Raw genomic sequence first — 21,288 nt, 5'->3', positions numbered from 1 at the left:
CTGGAATATTAGATACTTTTGGCGCATTGTTTCATCCGCTACTATTGATGCTGACTGTACAACGAAACTTATTTTTAATCTGACGTTAAGTTGACAATTTCAGAATCAGAAGCAAAATCAGCTTGCATCTATGATCTTAGAAATATTAAAAATTCGCGTGTGATAAAATAAGTTAAATTATTATTACCATCATGCGATTGACAGATTCGGACACTGTAATCACTGTAAAATTGACAAATACGGCCATTATATCTAAAGTGGTGAGGTGACATTCTCCAAATTGAATAAAAAATCAGCCAATATATGATTAGGTGGTTAAAAAATTAAGTTTGCAATCATGAAATCACCTTTTGGTAATACGTAAATTATGACTGTCGGCTGTTCCTTTTCAGTATTACCTATTTACCTCATTTGAACTTTGTTTCTTTCATAAAAACTCTACAGGGAAAAAATACAAGACAATCATTGCCAAGTACAGTTTTATAAAAAAATGTGTAGGTACATAAGTGGAAAGAAACTTATGTAACTAGTGTACTAGTTATCAAAATTAAATAAATAAATATTATAGGACATTATTACAGAAATTGACTAAGCCCCACGGTAAGCTCAATAAGGCTTGTGTTGAGGGTACTTAGACAACGATATATATAATATATTAACGATGTATATAAAATTGTATACAAACACATTGGTAAAATATTAGAATACTTGCGTTGCGTTAAACTATTTTCAATCTCATTTACGACCGGTCTATATTTACCTACACTTGGCTATGCATTGGATCCCAGATCCTTGAATCCTAGGTACCCATTTAGAACTGTTGACATTCTACATCACGTATTCTATGGCATGAGCCTGGGCGGGCGGCGAGGCGGAGGGGGAAGGGACACGCGATTGGCCCGGCACACCTCAACCGAGCCTTCAGTCTGCACCCGGCCGCCGCGGAGCGCGCACGTCGCTCGTCCCACCGATCTTACTCGGCTCATCCGCGTGTTACCACTACATCCATTCTTCAATTAAATTGAGTGTGAAAACGAATAGTCTATTCGCGTATAGTTTAGACAGCCTGTGACGCCACTAACCACCGAGCTAAGGGTTGTTTTCGACGCTACGCGTCAATACGTACCAGTGTAATGTAATGAGCTCTGTTGACGGCAACCTATAGAGGATTTTCAGCAAAAGTAAGTACGTAAAAGCTTAAATGTTTGTGCGAATTTGCATTGTGCTTTTATTTCGTTGCTAAGGATCATTCCTTATTAGTTGCTTATTAGCTAAACCGCCAAGTACGTTGGTAAGGACAGTAGTTAGCCGCTTTTTCCGACAGCCGATGATTGTTAATTTGTGTCAATTACTGACGCGCAATGACACTTAAATCCTTAATTATTTCCTTAAGTTAAAAAACCTTTTGCGGTTGGGAGTGACCGCAGAAAACCTGGTTTGTTTACCATACAAACGGGTCATAGAAAACATTGGTTATATAAGGTCACAAATGTCACAATTGGTCGAAGTCAGTCAAGTTAAGAGAGATCATTGACAACATCCTTTACAGCTAGATCGGTATCTCAGTATCATACAAGTAGATCAATAAGATAAAGATTCGTGAATGTGACTAACTCTATATCTTGTTCAATTTTGACGTGATGATATATATATACCTATTTATGATTACTTTTTACAACTTTCTGCACTTTTCTTCACTACCTAAAGGTTTGATAAAGGTACCGTTTGGATTCAACGTGCACTGTTACTGCTGCAGTGCTGCGGCGTGCCATTGCTACTGTAATTGTCAAAAATCCGAAAGTAACACTAAAGTTGACATTTGCGGCAGCAATGTCGCGCTGCAATACTGGTGCTGCCTGAATAGGAAGGATACCCTAAAAGAAATTGGGAAAAGACAATCTATTGTCTTTCTTTGTTTCGAGGCAAAAACTAACACCTATTTGACGCTTAAACCGTTGATTGTTCATAAGGGTGAGTGTTAATTGGAACTTAATGGATATAACGCCTTATTGACAACGAATACCACCACAAAGGCCACTAAACCTTTTGCTTGAACAATCAGCATCAATAGTAGTGGATCAAACTTCGCGTCAAAAGTATCTTTTATTTTCTAATAGCCTAACAAAAAGATATAATATCGTTTTTATATGTAGATCAATTATATTGCGGCACATACTTTTAAACGAAAGTGAGTGGGGACAAAACAGACATTCAAACCTCGTCAAAAAAAAATATTTTACATGTGGCACGTTAATAACACAGGAGCACAGCGTTAGGGCACAGCACAGCAGATGTCATTCCAGATCTAGAGCAGAGCCCAACGTGGGAAGTACCTCCACCTTACAGAAAACCGCAGCCAAATAACACTTGACCCTACTCATAGTGTTGTGTTCCTGCCGGTGAGTAAGGTTGCCAGAGCTCAACGAGGGGGGTGGGGTTAGGGTCGGCAACGCGCATGTAACTCCTCTGGAGTTGCAGGTGTACATAGGCTACGGAGACTGCTTACCATCAGGCAGGCCGTATGCTTGTTTGCCACCGACGTAGTATAAAAAAAAAAAAATTATATAAAAAAATAGTTTGGCTGTCTATAATTTAGCTTTTTAATGATGAAATCCACCCATGGCACAACGCATCCCGTGGGATACCCATAACACAAGCCTGTTTGAGCTTACTGTGGGACTTAGTCAATGTGTGTAAGAATGTCCTATGATATTTATTTATTCCATTACAATTGAAATCACCACTATTCCAATTATTTATGCACTTATAGCTAAACTGTTTTTGTATCAATATTTTAGTTACAATAACGATATACATAAACATTGTTTATTTTCTTGTATCTTTTTACTGAGGTGTGCCAATAAAGAGTATTCTATTCTATCTATCTATCTACATAAAAAAAAAAAATATTTATTATCCCAATACTTATTAAATAAAAAGATACAATCATTAAAATACTTAAGGACTAACAAATAAACTTAACTATAAATAAAACTAAACCTAAACTAACCACTAAAAAAAAAAAAAAAACTAGTCAAACAACCCACCCCGCGTCGCTCCCAACGCAAAGGTGCCCATCACCTACATAATGGATATATACAGTGACATAAATCCAAATCCAAAAATACTGTACCTACTATTGTTACTTGAATATATGCCATTGACTTTTATCAATTAATTTCTTGTATCTTGTATACGGAGGATTACTATATCCAGTTTAATTCTAAAATAGGCCCTTGAGGCATTGTACCAACTGTTTTTATGAACTTAGCTTTCCTTAACTTTCGTCAGTTTTTGTTTTACAGTAAAAGGAATATTTATTCCGAAAGCAGATCTCTAATCTCTTTCGGATGATCCAAAATAGGAGCTATGCGTAAAAAGAAAATAGTAAATCCCCAGCAGGGTTGTGAATCTGCCGTATTTTCGGTATGTTTATAGACAGCTTATCCTGTAATCTTAAAGGGAGACTGAAAACCCTATTTCTTTGATGTGAGGTAATGACTTCTACACTGCCCTAGTACAGTCTGTATCGAAAGTAGCGGATAAGACTACGTGATAAGTTTTCTAATAGCTTAACAATAGAGATATGGCTTAGCGGTAAGAGCGTGCGACTTTCAATCCGGAGGTCGCGGGTTCAAACCCCGACTTGTACCAATGAATTTTTCGTGAAGGAAAACATCGAGAGGAAACCGGATCCCAATAAGGCCTAGTGTACCCCCTTACCTTAGAAGGTCAGATGGCAGTCGCTTTCGTTAAAACTAGAGCCTATGCCAATTCTAGGGATTAGTTGCCAAGCAGACCTTAGGCTCCCATGAGCCGTGGCAGAAATGCCGGGACAATGCGAGGAAGAAGAGGTGTGTTACATTCTGTCCAACATGGCGGTGGTGTATTCGGCCTGTAGGTGTGTCAGCTAGTTACGATCTACTTATATTTGTCTTACTAAAAGTTCTGTTAAGTGTCGAGTAGTAAGTGCTGTATGCTTGTTAGTGTATGTACAGAGTAAATTTATATAAATTTAAAATGTGCCTTATTCTACCGAAAACTTATTACAACATATGGAGATTGTACAGATAGGTATTTTAGAACGCGAATTGTAGAGATATTTACCCATATTTGGAAAAGTATTCCAGGGTTGCATTCGTTGCTGATAATTTTAGTGCTTTGTTTCATCCGGTCCTATTGATACCGACTGTACGTCCATATAACATGTGTAGCATAAATTGAAAAACTAGTTTGAATTTGGAATTAGTGGCGCAAGAATACGGTAGACAATTGAATGATTTCTCAAATGGTAGTGTAGTAGTACAGTCAAAAGGATATAGGTAGACAGTGGCAATGTAAGTGCCGCCGTGTTTAAATGTTCTCGGGTCAGAGGTGTAGGGTTATAGCCAGCGTAACTTTATTTGACGTTCTTCTTCTCTCGTGTCGAGGTTCCCCTAAACAGTGGATGCTCAGCAGCGGTACTGACAGCCCGGACCGTGGCATCTCTCAGGTCAGATTTAGAGCACGAGTGCGGGCACGCGGGGCAATCCAGCAGGTGCGCCATGGTATGTGATGCAGTGTCATGTGTGTGTGAAGCATATTGGATAGAGTGGCCACTAAGCAGTCCCCATTCGACCATGCTCTGTTTACAACGGCCAACCTGAGACCTGAGCCTGTTCATCGCCTTCCAGATGGGCCATGGTTCTTTGTGGCCGGGTGGTAAATGCTCCGACACTGGCACATATGTATATGTCTGGTGGTGGGCACCGCCTCCGCCAAAGTGAGTAGCGAGCATCGGAGTGTTCATAAGCACATTGTAATATGCTTACTTGAATAATAAACTATCTTTATATTTAATGGCAACATACGAGTACCTTTTACCGCGATTAGATTTATTTATTTCGTGTAAGTATGGACACATATTTAATAAGTAGAACTTAAAAACAAGGATTAGTAGGTACAGTGAGCTGCGAAATTTCATGGAGAAATTATGAATGAATTCATTGATAAAGTCGCAATGCACTTTTACGGCTGATGGTACAATCACGTCTGAAAACATTGACACGATTGAAGTGCCAAAAATATGTTTACACGACTTTATGGCCCATATATTAGGGTAGTGTATACATATTTCTGGCACGTTTGTCCGTATCGATATTTTCAGACGACCGTACCAATAGCAAAACTGATAAGGGTATCTCAGAAAGAATCCAGTTCGATCCTAGCCAAAGGGTCTCAACTTTTCTTTATTTCAAAAATAATCAAAAATTGTTGTAAACTTTTTATTTTCACGTCAACAGTGCTAACTGGATGTTAACCTCGTTAGGTCATTTTTATTTTACGGCAAGTGAAATAACGACCAAGTGTTCTGAACATAGGACATTCATTTTAGGTTTTCAGGCTCCGCTATAGAGTTTGACTCTGCTAGAAACACTACATTTTGCCTATTGTGACTTCTAACTACTTATTTTTTATTTTCTCCTTAGATTGGTCTTCTAATGAATCTCACGAGGTTATTAGTCAATAATTTTCCTCATTTTTCACGTTATTAAAGTGAAATAAGTCGAAAAAACCCCATCTTTTTGACATCAACCGCACACCTGCCTACGTCATTTGGTTTCCCTTTTCGTTCGATTTTTAACGACGCTCGAAACGAGTTTTTTATTGAAATGCGATCGGTTTTATCCCGGGATTTTCCGGGGATATTGAATATTTAAAAGGATTGATGGGGTAGGCAGATACATTGCGTAATTGAGCACGTAATTTTATAAATGATTAACTGTTTTATAATGAATATCTAGTACAGTCCTACAGTCAAGTAGAGAATATCTTAAAAAAGTAAAATATCGTGACAAATTAAGTTTTTTTTTTCGGTAAATACTAGAAATCGCGGTGGTGGCCAAGTGGATCGGACGTCCGACTTTCAATCCGGAGGTCGCGATCTGATCCTGGCTCGTAACAATGAGTTTTTCGGAACTTATGCACGGAGTATACTAAATACATTTGATATTTACCACTAGTTTTTCGGTGAAGGAAACCATCGTGAGGAAACCTGCATACATCCGCAAGGAAATTCAAATGTGTATGTGAAGTCCCCAACCCGCATTGAGCCAGCGTGGGGACTATAGCCCAAACCCTCTCGCGCAATGGAGTAGGCCTATGCCCAGCAGTGGGACGTATATAGTCTGAATTATTATTATTTTATGATTACTAGAAATCTAATTATTAACTAAGAAATAAATTATTTAGTCGCTATGCGTTAAAGCTGACAGTTGCATTTATGACATATGCAGCCACAATGCCGTCGTCGGCAGCAATAAATACCATTGGAATGGGCTGGACAAAAACCAGGCGAGACACAGTATAAGGTTATCTGGCTGAACGTGTCTAACTAAACAAGGAGAATCATAAAAACATTTGGCTGGTTGTAAATCAGACAGAGTTACAGCCGTTCCGTACGGGATTAGTTTCGAGATAGTCTCGCTGTAACCTAGTAAATAATAAGGACTGTATGTCTACATAAAGTGGAGTTTAATAGAAATGGCAAATAATGTAAAGAAAATATGGGGCATGGCACACTGCGTGCATGGGATGTCGCTATAATACGCGCATAGCGTTGTCTCGCTCAAACTTCGGAGCGACGTGCGAATCGTACGCAGTGTGCCATGCCCCTATGACAGATTTTATTAGTATTACGGTAGTTGTTTTCATTGAAATATTAATAATTAACATATATTAACTAGTCATTCATAAATACTTACAAGATTTAAGTATATAAAACTGTTGAATTAATTATGGTTGTCTACAAAAAGTGCGAGATTATCTCTGAAAAAATTAGGGTAAATTGGTTTGTTTACATTATTTGTGTCATTTGAATAGAAAAATGGCACAAAAGGATAATAAAGTAATAAATTGGCTAATGGAACTGTAATTGTCAGGTATATAATTATTATTTATTTATTTAACCTTTATTGCACAAAATAAATACAACGATGTGCAAATAGCGGGCTTAATGCTAAATGCCAACCAACCATAGGGCCAAACAGATACACAATTGGTGCAGTGAGCGAAAAAAAAAACATTTTTATATACGGCCAAAGAATATTATGCCCATAATATATTAGGAACACAGCTTTTTAGGCGAATTGAAGCATTATTAGTGACATTTATGCGAAATAGCATTATGTCAATCGTGTTATGCCATATGAAATATGACAATCCATTTTATGCGAAAACGAGGGCACCCGTTTTGTATGTCTTTACTCATTACGGAACGATGGTGTTCCGTATATTTGGTAGGCATGCGCGGAGCCGAAGCCAACATAAAGAGGCCTTTTGATACTTTAATGCGATATAGGGAATACACAATTATTATTTTATATGTAGGATTTTATTATTAACTAATAAAACCTCTTCTAACACAATAAAAGACGGTGTTGTAATGGGAAGAAGATTTTTTTTATATGGTGCCTTCTATGACAGTGATAACTGCATAGTGCATATGGAGATTACAGTCTTTATAATTTACATGTCTATAATTTCAAGATAGGCTAGCCAAGGTCGTACTGATATACTATAGGAAGCCGCCTAAGCATGAGCTTACTCAGATGTCTGATAATGCTTTCATCTGTTATCGATTTTCAAGTGTTTTGTAGAAAATACCAGTTTTTCTTATTGACTAGAGTCAGACCAAGATAAGTTGGCAATTTTGAAACCCCAGACTGTGCAAGTGTTATTTGAAACGTCTAACTTCTATGAAATTATGACGTTTACTTAACACTTGCACAGGCAGGGCTGGGCACCATAATCGCTGCCAACTTAGCTTGGTCTAACTCTAGCGATGTTTTATGAGAACAGTGCTCGACCAGTCTTTGTAGAAAACCTAGAGGCCTACTTGCACCATTCCACTAACCCCGGGTTAACCGGTTAAACCTTGAGTTACCATTGTTATAACAGGGCAATTTAACACTGGGTTAACGGATTAACCGCTTAACCCCGGGTGGGATGGTGGGCCTAAGAAATTAAAGTCTGCGTCAAAAAAAATTGAGACTTGTTAAGTAATTACATTTTCATCACACTTGCTCGAAAAAGATCTTATTTTATGCAGGTATACTGAAGGACAAAGGCATATATTGTTCCCGGGGGGAGTTATGGATTGTGAAAAAAAGAGTTTTTTATTGTATCACTAATCCATACGAACCAAGTAGGTATAAATGAGTTTTACTTTTAAAATACTGACGTTTATAATTTATTTTTATTGTGTATGTTAACAAATATTTAATTTGATTGATTTAATAGCCAATTTAATTTAATTGTGTTGGACGACAAGACTCATTTTGGGTCATTGAGCTAAATTAGTAAGTAAGTAAGTAATTTAATAGCCGTTTAAAATATTTTTACTGAAATTTTTACCGTGGCTGAATGCCGGTCAGGTCTGCGATGCCTTACCTGTCAAAGAATGACAATATGGCGGACGAATGTTTTGAAATGTCACCGTATTTAAGATATTTTCGCAAAAACATTAGTTTTTCTTCGCAAGTGCGATGAAAAATATTGTATGTAACTCCGGGGGTAAGAATATTGCAAACTCGACCTCGTTTGCATAATTTACCCTCTCGTTGCACAATGTACTATAGTACAAAACGTCTTGTCTTTACACCTGTACAAATACCTACTACACACTCAATTAGAGTCCGAATAATTAACAGTAAATAAGTAGTCATTTGTAAACCAGTTGTCATTTGTTTTACTATGCGTAGTAACCACGTGATTATTCGTTCGTGTTATCAAACAACCTAACAGGAAAACGGTAATGACGTATGACCGAATGACATAAACATAGCGATAGAATATATATAAGGCGCTAACACGTTAGTTACGTACCAATATTTTAAGTTTGTTTGTCTTAAATGTCATAATGTGGTTAATGTGGTTTGACGACCGGTTTGGCCTAGTGGGTAGTGACCCTGCCTACGAAGCTGATGGTCCCGGGTTCAAATCCTGGTAAGGGCATTTATTCGTGTGATGAGCATGGATATTTGTTCCTGAGTCATGGGTGTTTTCTATGTTTTTAAGTATTTATATATTATAATATATATATCGTTGTCTAAGTACCCTCAACACAAGCCTTATTGAGCTTACTGTGGGACTTAGTCAATTTGTGTAATAATGTCCTATAATATTTATATTTATTTATTTATTTATATTTATAATCAACGTGTAATTTGATTTTATCAACGTGAAATGCATTGTCTTTAAAAGTAATATTCGTGGATACACAAATCATACAATAACGCCTAATTTCTTCACTGTTATTCAGGTAAAACCTATAAAAATGTTGACGGAGTCTTTATTCGGAGGCTCGAGTCCATTTGAGTTGCTCTTTAACGACTCAATAAAGGACTCGCCTCTGGACTTAGAAGACTCAGAAATTTTTCAAGCGCCGAATCTCGTAAAAACGAGTCGAGTTCTTCAAATTCAGACTCAAAAGACTATAGGAAATCCTCATACTGTTTGTCTTACCCCGAAAATAAACTATGTTCGTAGTAGTAGTAGTAAAACTCTTTATTGTACAGAAATAAAAACAAAACAGGAAATAAAACAGTCATCTTTAGTACAAAGGTGAACTTATCCCTTTAAGGAATCTCTTATTCTTCTTCTCTTCTGTTCATCTAGACCCCACCTTACCTTATGTCAAACCTCTTGTGCGGTCTAGCCTCACCAGCACGCCGCACACACCAGCTAAGGTACCGGTCGCCTTCACCCCGAACCCTGGCCTCGCTCAAATGGTATCACCAGGCTAGGGATCGTGGGGTTGGGTAACGATCGGTAGCGAAGAGCTGGCCTACACCAGCAGTACACGCCGTCGTCCAAAAGACGTGCAGTTGACCTCCCCACATCGGTGGGGAGCGACCCGCCACAGCCGAAAGGCGGAAGTGGTCACTCATACCTCTCTTCGTGGGAGGTATTGAATGACATCCAGCATCCATCCTCTTGTGCGGCGTTACAATATTTGGCGTTGTCAAGCTGCGCGCAGTACAGATTAGTCCAAAGAGTAGTTGAGTCGCTCGCGGCACAATACACGTAGAGTCATTTTTAGGGTTCCGTACCCAAAGGTTAAAACGGGACCCTATTACTAAGACTCCGCTGTCCGCCCGTCTGTCCGTCTGTCACCAGGCTATGGGCATGGACCAGGCATCTGTCACATATCTCATGAACAGTGAAAGTACGGAAGGTCGAGATAAGGAGCGAAATCTCCATGTACCAAAAAGTGTCATCAAAAAACTTTAAATAGGTGGCAACAATACCTAGAGTACTTGAACAAAAAAATCAAATCACAGACAGCGCAATTGACTCCGTCAATAAAGCCTAGGTTCTTAGCTACTCTAGCGCTACTCTGGAGAGATTTGGAACTATTATTTATAGCTGACAGCTGGACACTTTTGCAACAGTTCTACCATAAGAGATGCCACTCCTCTTAATTCCACACTCCATAAGTGAAAGTTAGACAGTTGAAATTTTCACAGATGATGTATTTCTGTTTCCGCTATAATAACAAATACTAAAAAGTACGATACCCTCGGTGGGCGAGTCCGACTCGTTGGGCTCTAATCAGACTTCTACATTTATTCTAGTTCGTTGCCTCGTTCGTATTATCACATTACCTAACAGGAAAATGCTAATGACGTATGAGCGTATAACATCAACATATGTAATGTGAGGATAATATTGGTTTTTTGACGTAGATGGAGTTCATTTTTTTTAATACTACGTCGGTGGCAAACAATCATACGGCCCGCCTGATGGTAAGCAGTCTCCGTAGCCTATGGACGCCTGTAACTCCGGAGGTGCTACATGCGCCTTGCCGACCATAATACTCCGCACCCTCGTGGAGCTCTGGCAACCTTACTCACCGGCAGGAACACAACGCTATGAGTAGGGTCTAGTGTTATTTGGCTGCGGTTTTCTGTAAGGTGGGGGTACTTCCCTAGTTGGGCTCTGTTCTAGATCTGGAATGACATCTGCTGTGCTGTGCGTAGTGTGCCCTACCACACTAAGCGAGATGACAATTACAGTGCCCGTACCTCTGTTTTGGACATAGTTTAAGGACATACCCGGGTCCAAGTACATACCCGGGTCCAATATTATTGCACAATATAACTAAAACATTACAAATGCCGAACTTAATGCCTAAAGGCATTCTCTACCATCAATCATGCTAAACAGAAACAGTGCAGGCATTAATAAAAAGAAAAACAGTAACTTAAAACAAACAATCAACAACAATTATATCCCGTATAATAAATTTAAAATAGATACTGACGTGTCGTAAAATTGTTATAAGTACGCGATATAATTCGTCTAAATAGTATTACAGTGCATGTTCAGATATTTTTGACCACCTTGGCCGCTCTAATAATCTAACCGCCGATTAAGTTAGTTGCCGAGTTTCTTGCCGGCCCATATTGAAATACCCTCCTACAATTTAGGAGCGATTTAAAACTTCTCGGGTCAGAGGTGTTAGAGCTGGCATAGCTTTATTTGACGTTCATAAGCGCATTGTAATATGCCTACGTGAATAATAAACTATCTTTATCTAACACAACCATTAGCACAACACAATAAAAAAAAAAGTGTTTATATTTTTTTTCGTAAAATATAAATACATTTTTGTGAAATTCAACTTGCTCTTATCAATACTTTCTTCACCCTTGCTTTTTATTAGGCCGCTTTTTCTCAATCATGGAAGTGGCAATGTAATTTTCTTTATGACCAGTCTTTCCTCTGATAAAAGCTTTCTTTTTTAGGGTTCCGTAGCCAAATGGCAAAAAACGGAACCCTTATAGATTCGTCATGTCCGTCTGTCTGTCCGATTCTGTCACAGCCACTTTTTTCCGAAACTATAAGAGCTGTACTGTTCAAACTTGGTAAGTAGATGTAGTCTATGAACCGCATTAGGATGTTTACACAAAAATAGAAAAAAAACAATAAATTTTGAGGGTTCCCCATACTTAGAACTGAAACTCAAAAAATCTTTTTTCATCAAACCCATACGTGTGGGGTATCTATGGATAGGTCTTCAAAAATGATATTGAGGTTTCTAATATCATTTTTTTCTAAAATGAATAGTTTGCGCGAGAGACACTTCCAAAGTGGTAAAATGTTTGTCCCCCCCCCCCCCCCGTAACTTCTAAAATAACAGAATGAAAAATCTAAAAAAAATATATGATATACATTGCCATGTAAACTTCCACCGAAAATTGGTTTGAACGAGATCTAGTAAGTAGTTTTTTTTTAATACGTCATGAAATTTAAAAAAAAAATTTTTTTTTCATCATACCCATACGTGTGGGGTATCTATGGATAGGTCTTCAAAAATGATATTAAGGTTTCTAATATCATTTTTTTCTAAACTGAATAGTTTGCGCGAGAGAACCTTCCAAAGTGAAAAAAAAGTGTGTCCCCCCCCCCTGTAACTTCTAAAATAACAGAATGAAAAATCTAAAAAGAATATATGATATACATTACCATGCAAACTTCCACCGAAAATTGGTTTGAACGAGATCTAGTGAGTAGTTTTTTTTTAATACGTCATAAAATTTAAAAAAAAAATTTTTTTCATCAAACATATACGTGTGGGGTATCTATGGATAGGTCTTCAAAACTGATATTTAGGTTCCTAATATCATTTTTTTCTAAACTGAATAGTTTGCGCGAGAGACAATTCCAAAGTGGTAAAATGTGTGTCCAAAGTGGTAAAATGTTGAACAAGATCTAATAAGAAGATTTTTTTTTAATACGTCTTAAATTGTACGGAACCCTTCATGCGCGAGTCCGACTCGCACTTGGCCGCTTTTGTTAGTATGCTATTTACACAATGAAAAGCTAGGTTTATAGGTTTTCTTTTTTTTTTAAATTTGCAAACCAAAAAAAACCTAAAAAGCGAAACCTTTAAACCTATAATATATTATGCTGAAGCGATCAAAATCAAAGTGATTTGTTAAGATTTAGTTAGTGGAAACCGTTTTCTCTTTATTTCGTTAGATTCAAAAAGCTATTCTTCCCTCTTAATAGGTATAGTCAGACACACCCACTTTGTCAGAAGAAAACGGCGCGAAATTCCAAATTTTCAATAGGAAGTCAATACTTCGCGACTAGATTTTTTACTTTTGCTGCCTTTTTCTACTGACAAAGTGGGTATGCCAGAGATATTGTGTAGGTAGAGGAGTATCCAGAAAGTCATTGAAATCACAAATGAATACTTTATCATCGTCTATAAAATAATACTTACAAATATAGTCACTTTCAAACCAAAATAGTACAGTTCGTGTCATCCACGATGACGCGCAGATTTGTCAAATTTAACCTTTAATATCATGACAATAAGAGTCAAGGCACGCTTCGTCGTGAATGACACGATCTGTATACGGGAAAAACACCAATTATGGAGTGTGGAATTAAAAGGAGTGAAATCTCTTATGGTAGAACTGTTGCAAGCTGTCAGCTATAAATAATAGTTCAAAATCTCTCCAGACTAGCGTTAGAGTAGCTAAGAATCTAGGCGTTATTGACGGAATGAAGTGCGCTGTCTACGATTTGTTTTTTTTTTTTCAAGTATTTTAGGTATTGTAGCGACCTATTTAAGGTTTTTGATGACACTTTTTGGTACATAGTGATTCCATTCCTTACCTCCACCTTCCATAGCACCAATAATTGAGTCTATCTATGTTGGAACTCCCTACTTGTCATTAAATTTTGCCCCCTGAAATCCGATGTCTGATAGTTTCTACTAAAGCAGATTTTTTTAAATTATCAATTCCGAGATTGTAGTGGTGAAAGAATTTACTTTCAGTACCATTTCGTACCTTATTAACTCACAGAAACGGGACTTAATCGCGTATGGACCCGGGTACGTCCTTAAACTACGTCCAAAAGAGAGGTATGGGCATTGTGAATTTCATCTCGCTTTGTGTGTTAGGGCACAGCCAGTGGATGTCATTCAAGATCTAGAGCGGAGCCCAACTGGGGAAGTACCTCCACCTTACAGAAAACCGCAGCCAAATAACACTAGACCCTACTCATAGTGTTGTGTTCCTGCCGGTGAGTAAGGTTGCCAGAGCTCAACGAGGGGGGGGGGGGCGGGTTTAGGATCAGCAACGCGCATGTAACTCCTCTGGAGTTGCAGGCGTACATAGGTTACGGAGACTGCTTGCCATCAGGCGGGCCGTATGCTTTTTTGGCACCGACGTAGTATAAAAAAAATATATTAAAATTTCAATTTACCTCCGACATTTCGAGGACGGCGCGGCCTCGGAGAAGACTGGCTAAAGTTGACATCAACATCTTCTATCCGCGCTAGTTTTTTGTACTACCCGCACTTGGTTTTGTTTATTAACTTGAACGTTTTGCCCACTAGGGATGTTACTTTGATGACACACAAAACTAACGATATTCGATTTTTCGACTGTCGATATTCGTTTTCGCTTACATATACTTATGACTGAATTCCATGTGGGATTGAAATTGCAATGTTTTGTGTGTGTTGTTTTTGTGAGTAAATAATGTGTGAAAATCGTGCAAGTTTAAATAAGTATTTCGTACCTTGTCACATTGACAATCAACATAAAAGTCGCTAGGGACCTCACCTATTGTCACTTTGACAAATGGTACTGAAATTAAATTCCTTGACTTGAATTTTTCGATCTTGGTTTATTATATGACGTTGAGTACTGCTTGGTAAGTAGAAGGACACCTTGAACTTTTTATCTTAAATTATACATATTAATTCATGCATGTCAAACTATAATTTAAATCTAATTTTATATAAATCATTATATTTAAAACTACTACTTTTTATTTTAAAACTTTAATGTCTGTCAGTAGGTAGTAGTAGTAGTAGGTCAAGTCACATAGTGGCAGCATCGCATAAAAAGGGACTTTTCACTAAGTTATTACAGGGACATTACAAGAATTATCATTATCTCTAAAAGAAGACGGAATAGTTATTTTCTGTTTACTGAACTGAACTAGGGCACGGTGCCCTTTCGGTGTGCGCTATATACGCAACTTCACGAGCTTTCAAAAAATAGCTTATAGGCGCGTTAAAATCCTAGTCTGAAAGCGCCCTTAGCGTACAATACAATACAATACAAATACTCTTTATCGCACACCTCTGGAGTTGCAGGCGTACATAGGCTACGGACACTGCTTACCATCAGGCGGGCCGTATGCTTGATTGCCACCGACGTAGTATAAAACCTCAGTAGAGAAACAATACAATTAAACGACACCGCTTATCAAATTTGCTTCTTGGGTCAACCTAAACTGACCCAATAAGGCCAATAACGTATCCGCGCGATATACCTTTGGAAACATTCCAAAAAGAGGAGAATTTGCATAATTCCGGTGGGGGAGGATCGCTTGTACGCAGTGCACGTGTATTTTCTTTCTTTTACAAAAGTAATAACGTATATCCAACCAAAGCTAGTCCAAGCAATAGTTCCTAAGAATACTCCAAAATTAAGTCGAATATTATCTTCCCTTAAGTGCGGTTAATACTTAAAAATCATAGTTATATGGCAAAATAATAGTTGGATGGTTTTGCTCTAAATACTTGTTTAATAAAAAAGTTTTTATGCTTAACAATAAAATTATGGCATTCTTCATAAACATACATCAAATCTAACATGGTTGTTGACAATTGATTGTGTATTTTGGTAATTTTCACCACAGATTTAAGATTCAAAAGATGAAGTCAAAGCCAGCTGTCACCGTCACCACACACCCACACATTTTTCATATATGATCAACAATGTATAACCATATGCTGTCGCCATGTCGATAAAGTAATATCGATAAACTATCGACATTTCGTACAATTATAATTGGACTTAAAAGGTTTAACAATAACTAAAAATTAACAGAAAACGCTTTTTTTATCGTGGGTATCAGGTCATGATTTTATTGTCACAACACAGGTTGAAACGTAGAGAAAGTTTGGATTTTAATTACTATACATAACTAGAGTCAAACCAAAATTAGTTGACAGCAATTTTGATAGCCCAGACGGTTATTTTAGACGTCAAAATTCTATAAAATTATGACGTTTACTTGACACTTGCACCGTCTGGGCTATCAAAATCGCTGCCAGTTTATCTTAGTCTAACTTTACTGAAATATGTTTTCCACAAGAATTGAGTTGGTTTATTATATTATAAAATATTTATTGTTATTATTATCATTAATCATTTATTTCAAATAACAAGGATTTATGTATAATACATGGTTAGTAACATAATAGCTCATTATCTTATTATCTACGTTAGTATTCTTATATCTAAGGTTTTTATATTGCTATGACTATGTACACAAATAAATAAATACTCCATTGCAACAGTGCGCACATCACCCCACTACTTGAGCATTGTTAGAGATGTGCACACTGCAGCACTGTCGTATATAAGGACAATCAAACCTATCCGCTATCATTACACATTATACATTAGCATTTCTATGATGTTTATTTTTAGTGAACATATTTAAGCTTCAATTAATCACTATTCCATTCCGCTGTGTAGCGCTTATCGATATAATAACATGATTAAAATCGTCCAGTCCACATCCCTAAAAACCATTTTTACGCACACATACACAGCAGTGTAACCACCAAAATGGCTACGGCTTGAATACTCAATTCTGTATTGAGAATAGACAACATCGGGCCTTGATTTTCACATTTGTGTTCGTTAGAAAGATAAAAAAACAGAAGCTAAGTTTTATGAACACGGTGAATCCGTAAACTCAAACCAACAAAAAGCAAAACACTAGAGAATAATATCAAATTATCGATATCAAAACGGAAAAGTCCATCAAGATAACATTATCCGCAAAGTACTGCTGAGGGCCTGTCCCGATAGCGAGTGACAATGTCATTGATTTTGTAGCTTCGGCACTTCAGTTCACGAGTTGAATAAAAGATGGACTGATTATCAATCTGGAATAATCTGCAGCTATATTTACCTAGTAGAAAAATGGCTAGATGATTTTTTTTTATACTACGTCGGTGGCAAACAAGCATACGGCCGCCTGATGGTAAGCAGTCTCTGTAGCCTATGTACACCTGCAACTCCAGAGGAGTCACATGCGCGTTGCCGACCCTAGCATCCCCCCCCCCCCCCCTCGTTGAGCTCTGGCAACCTTACTCACCGGCAGGAACACAACACTAGGGTCTAGTGTTATTTGGCTGCGGTTTTCTGTAAGGTGGAGGTACTTCCCCAGTTGGGCTCCGCTCTAGATCTGGAATGACATCCGCTGTGCTGTGCCCTACCACACAAAGCGAGATGCCTTTGGTCCGTTTTCATAACTATGGTTTTCGTAACTGGCTGCCAAAGAAGATTAATTTTTCCTATTTCATAATTAATTATCAAACAAGAATATACTTTCTGGTTTCGTAATCGAGTTTCGTAACTGGTTATGAAATAAGATTTTCTTTTCTGTTTTCGCCTGGATTGGCTACGAAATATGAATTATTTTTCGCTGATTCGTAATTAATTAATTAGTTATCAAACAAGAATTTATTACTCTTTTAGTAATCGAGTTTCGTTATTAACTTCGATTTATTTTTTGGAAGTCAAGTTCCCTTTTTGTTGCCAATTTACCCTGTGAGTGACTGACTGGGTAAATTGACTACAAAAGAGAAGAGAGCAACATCCAGGCTCTTTCTGTACCAATTTTGATTAAAAAAAAACTTAGATACAATAAAAGTACCTACATAGATATCCCTACAGTAAATTAGAGAAAATAAAAATACGAATATTGTAAATCATCTACTTTAATTTTCTAGATTTGTATAAGTAAAATAAATGAAAAATATGACCTAACTTCCTTTAACAAAAAATATAATTTTCACTTAGTAATAATTCTTCTTAGTCTAATCTAATACATAAATGGAGCAATAATCTCAACGCAGTGCCCGGTAGTTATTTTGTTTTCAACTAACTCTGCTACTGCCCTTTCAATCTCTTGATCGATTTCTTGATAGTTTTTATTTACCTTCATTGATCGCTTATAATTGCGAAGTTTAGTCTCCATTTCTAACACATCTAATATTTGTGCTATATTGGGATTCTTTCTTCCCACATATTTATTTATACGCGAGTGCCACGCCTCAACTGCGTTTGTGGTTCGGATTTTCATCTCTTCGCAACACCACTTTTTAATAAATCCGATGTCTTTCTTCCATTTCAATTGGTAGTACTTGTTAAATATTGTAGTTTGATCATCATTTGGGGCTCTATTCATCACATATTCGTATCCCTCTTTAAAGAACGCTAAAGGTAAACGTGCTAAACCGGCACAACGGGCGACATGACGTCTTTGAATTCTCGAGTTCATATCGAGCATCTTTGCTTTACGGAAAAGCGTATTGCAGAAGTGTAAAAAGCAACCCTTCACTATGACGTCTGGAAATACGATTTGAATACCTTTCATAGCTGCTACTTCGTAATCTAAAGTCACTCTTGCTGGTTTCCAATCAGAAATTTGACTTTTAATTATCCTGAATAATATCTCATATGTTCTTACATTCTTAGGATCACGCTCTTTCTTTTCTATCCTACTAGGAGAAAGAAAGCGTCCTAAGTTTTATTTTTAGGTTCCGTTACAATTTTTCAAACGCGTTGTACGGCGGTTACGGAATGGACTATGGAAAACAAAGTGAAATGTATGAAAATTTTCAGAAATATGCCTACTTTTTCGTAGGAGGATGGAATCAGCTCATGATTCTGAGTATATAAATAACATTAAATTTGTCTATCTTACAAAAAAGGTATGTATCGTTTTACATGAAAAAGGTACTAAGTGTATCACACGAAAATGTCCAATTATGAAAAAAGAAAAAGTAATAAGTTTTGATAATTAATTACGAACGAAGAAAAAATACTCGATTACGAAAGCAGAAAGTGAATTCTTGTTTGATAATTAATTATGAAACAGGAAAAATAAATCTTCTTTGGCAGCCAGTTACGAAAACCATAGTTATGAAAACGGACCAAAGGGCGAGATGACATTCACAATGCCCATACCTCTCTTTTGGACGTAGTTTAAGGACGTACCCGGGTCCAATTAATGGTTTCAATCAATCAATTTTTCGTGTTATGGCTCCATCAAGGTGTTGATGATTCTGCACAATGTCGAGGTTGGATAAGACACGGCTAGTATATGAATCTTATCATATTACGGTCATAGACAGTGTTCGGTGGAGTATCCGATCTGCAAAGATTTTAAGATCAAATTATATAAGATCCATTGCATTAACGCAATACAAAAGTCAGAAATGACAGTTAAACTCCTATAGTCGTACTTAACTCGCGAAACGCTCCTACCTAACAAAACAATAAGTGAACGTGACGTCACGGTCACTGAGATGCCATCTTATCTTAAAGTGGTTATGGAAAACGAGAAAATTGCGATTTTGTCGATGAAATATTGCGTTTATGTATACATATAGGTTGCTATACAATGATTTTTTTGGATAATGTAAGGAATCGAATGGTACCCTTACTTTATTCCTTATTGGAAGTTTAAACCTTAAAAAAAAACCTTAGGCCAAAGGTATGGTGACATCTTTTCGGGCGAAGGCGCCATAACCTTTGACCTATGCTCTAGATGGCGCCACTTTTTGATATTTAACAAATTTAACGCATCAGTGAAAGAATAAGGATCAAAGTGTAATGGCGTTCTAAAAGTTTTAATCATGTATCGAAAGATGGCAGCAAATTTACTGTGGCTACAAAGTTTACTTTGACAATCCACCTCTGTTTCAAATTCCCTTTGCATTACCTTAACTTCAGTAGCCTATGGACGCCTACTCGTTGCCGTTTAGAAATCTGTACACAATTTTTTTAATTAAACGCATAAAATTTTTTTGTTAAGCCGCAGAGTGGCATTAAGTTCATTCCACGGCCAGATCGTTCACATAAGAAAATGCCTTGTTGTTATAGGTACCATTTGGCAACCCTTCATTTTAATTTTGTATGTAAAACTCGTGGTTAATTAAACGTTTATCATAAAAGTGTTAGATTAAAGCTTTATTAAATTTGCAAAGTATTTTATTCATTAAAAGTTAAATTCAATGATGTCTGTAAGTAATCTCTACTAATCAACCATAGCAATAGCAATCAATTTATTATTTTTATTTTATTTATTTGGGGCATCAACAGCAATACAAAAAGTAATACATATTATAGTGAATTGCGTTGAAAGGCTGATTATTTTAGTGTGTAACATTAAATTATAGAGACCGTGCGCGTTGGAGGGTCTGCCATCTTGTGGCCTGAATCGGAACCATAAACATGCACATATACACGTCACGTGTTTTCTTGTGCGTAGTAGATTCTGCCATCTTGTGGGCTACATCGGAACAATAAACATCACATTTACGCCTCGCGCCAAAAATCTGACGGCTCCTGTGCTGCCTCCTACAGTTCATGCACGCTCCCTATAAGAACAGTGAGCATAGTACTCATTATCATTTGTTTTCCTTCAACAAAATCCCTTTAATATAAAATAACAGCAAAATAATTTAGCTGTCCATATTATAGCCAGCAATTCCTTTGTCCGAACCCGAACTTTGCGTGTTGGGTGCAGTCCAAGACGTAACTCTTCTTTTTGGGATTTGCAACGCAACGCCTTGCTGACAAAACGTTATATGTGGTTGGATACTCTCTTCACTTACGTCGTTTTTCGATGGCAGGAAACTGGGGAAACAAATGGCTGGCTGTTAGACGGACGCTGCTGAAATTCCAGTGTCATTTTCTATTTCTCCCCTAGTTTGTGTACAGAAACATTGGAGGAGCATTTCCAAAAAAGCTTGTACATTTTGTTTTTAGCACGCTCGTGTTATTTATTTCTTATAGATGGTAGAATCAACTAGACGTACTATACGCGTGTGCCCGTGAGGGACAGAACATACGCAATGCGTCAAATTAAAAACACGTTTTAACAATCCTGACAACATACCAAAAACAACCTACGTAATTTGGTCGGCTTATTTGTTGCCCACCATAAGCAATACTAAAATTTACGGTGGGGAATAAAAAAAATGAAACTGTGACAAGAACCAACAATCATAGCGCTTTCTCTGCTACTCGTACTGAAAGTTCCATAAGAGCATCTCGTTCGGTCATCTGCCGGCTCTACCATTTTCTATACTAATATTGTACCTCTATGATATATCCCAAGTCGAGCAGATTCTGCCCTTATAATGTATCTCGTACCAGCCGGGAGCGACCTACTTGGCGTGAATAC

The 21,288-nt window shown here is 37.3% G+C and overlaps 1 protein-coding gene across 8 annotated transcripts in view; it reads left to right on the top strand.

Moving 5' to 3' along the window:
* Positions 1-483: 483 nt before the first annotated feature.
* The window catches only part of LOC133529761 (cGMP-specific 3',5'-cyclic phosphodiesterase-like), a 209,006-nt gene continuing 188,201 nt past the window's right edge, over positions 484-21,288 (top strand). For 7 of the 8 annotated variants that reach the window (XR_009801204.1, XR_009801205.1, XR_009801203.1 and 4 more), the window contains exon 1: positions 485-1,181. The gene's annotated coding sequence lies outside the window, so the exon portion shown is untranslated. Of the gene's footprint in view, positions 1,186-21,288 lie in introns of all 8 variants that reach the window. The other variant, XR_009801207.1, reaches the window with a different exon arrangement.

Source organism: Cydia pomonella, chromosome 21, assembly GCF_033807575.1.
Source record: "Cydia pomonella isolate Wapato2018A chromosome 21, ilCydPomo1, whole genome shotgun sequence".
NCBI classification, from domain to species: Eukaryota; Metazoa; Arthropoda; class Insecta; order Lepidoptera; family Tortricidae; genus Cydia; species Cydia pomonella.
This window is presented reverse-complemented; position numbering and strand designations above follow the sequence as displayed.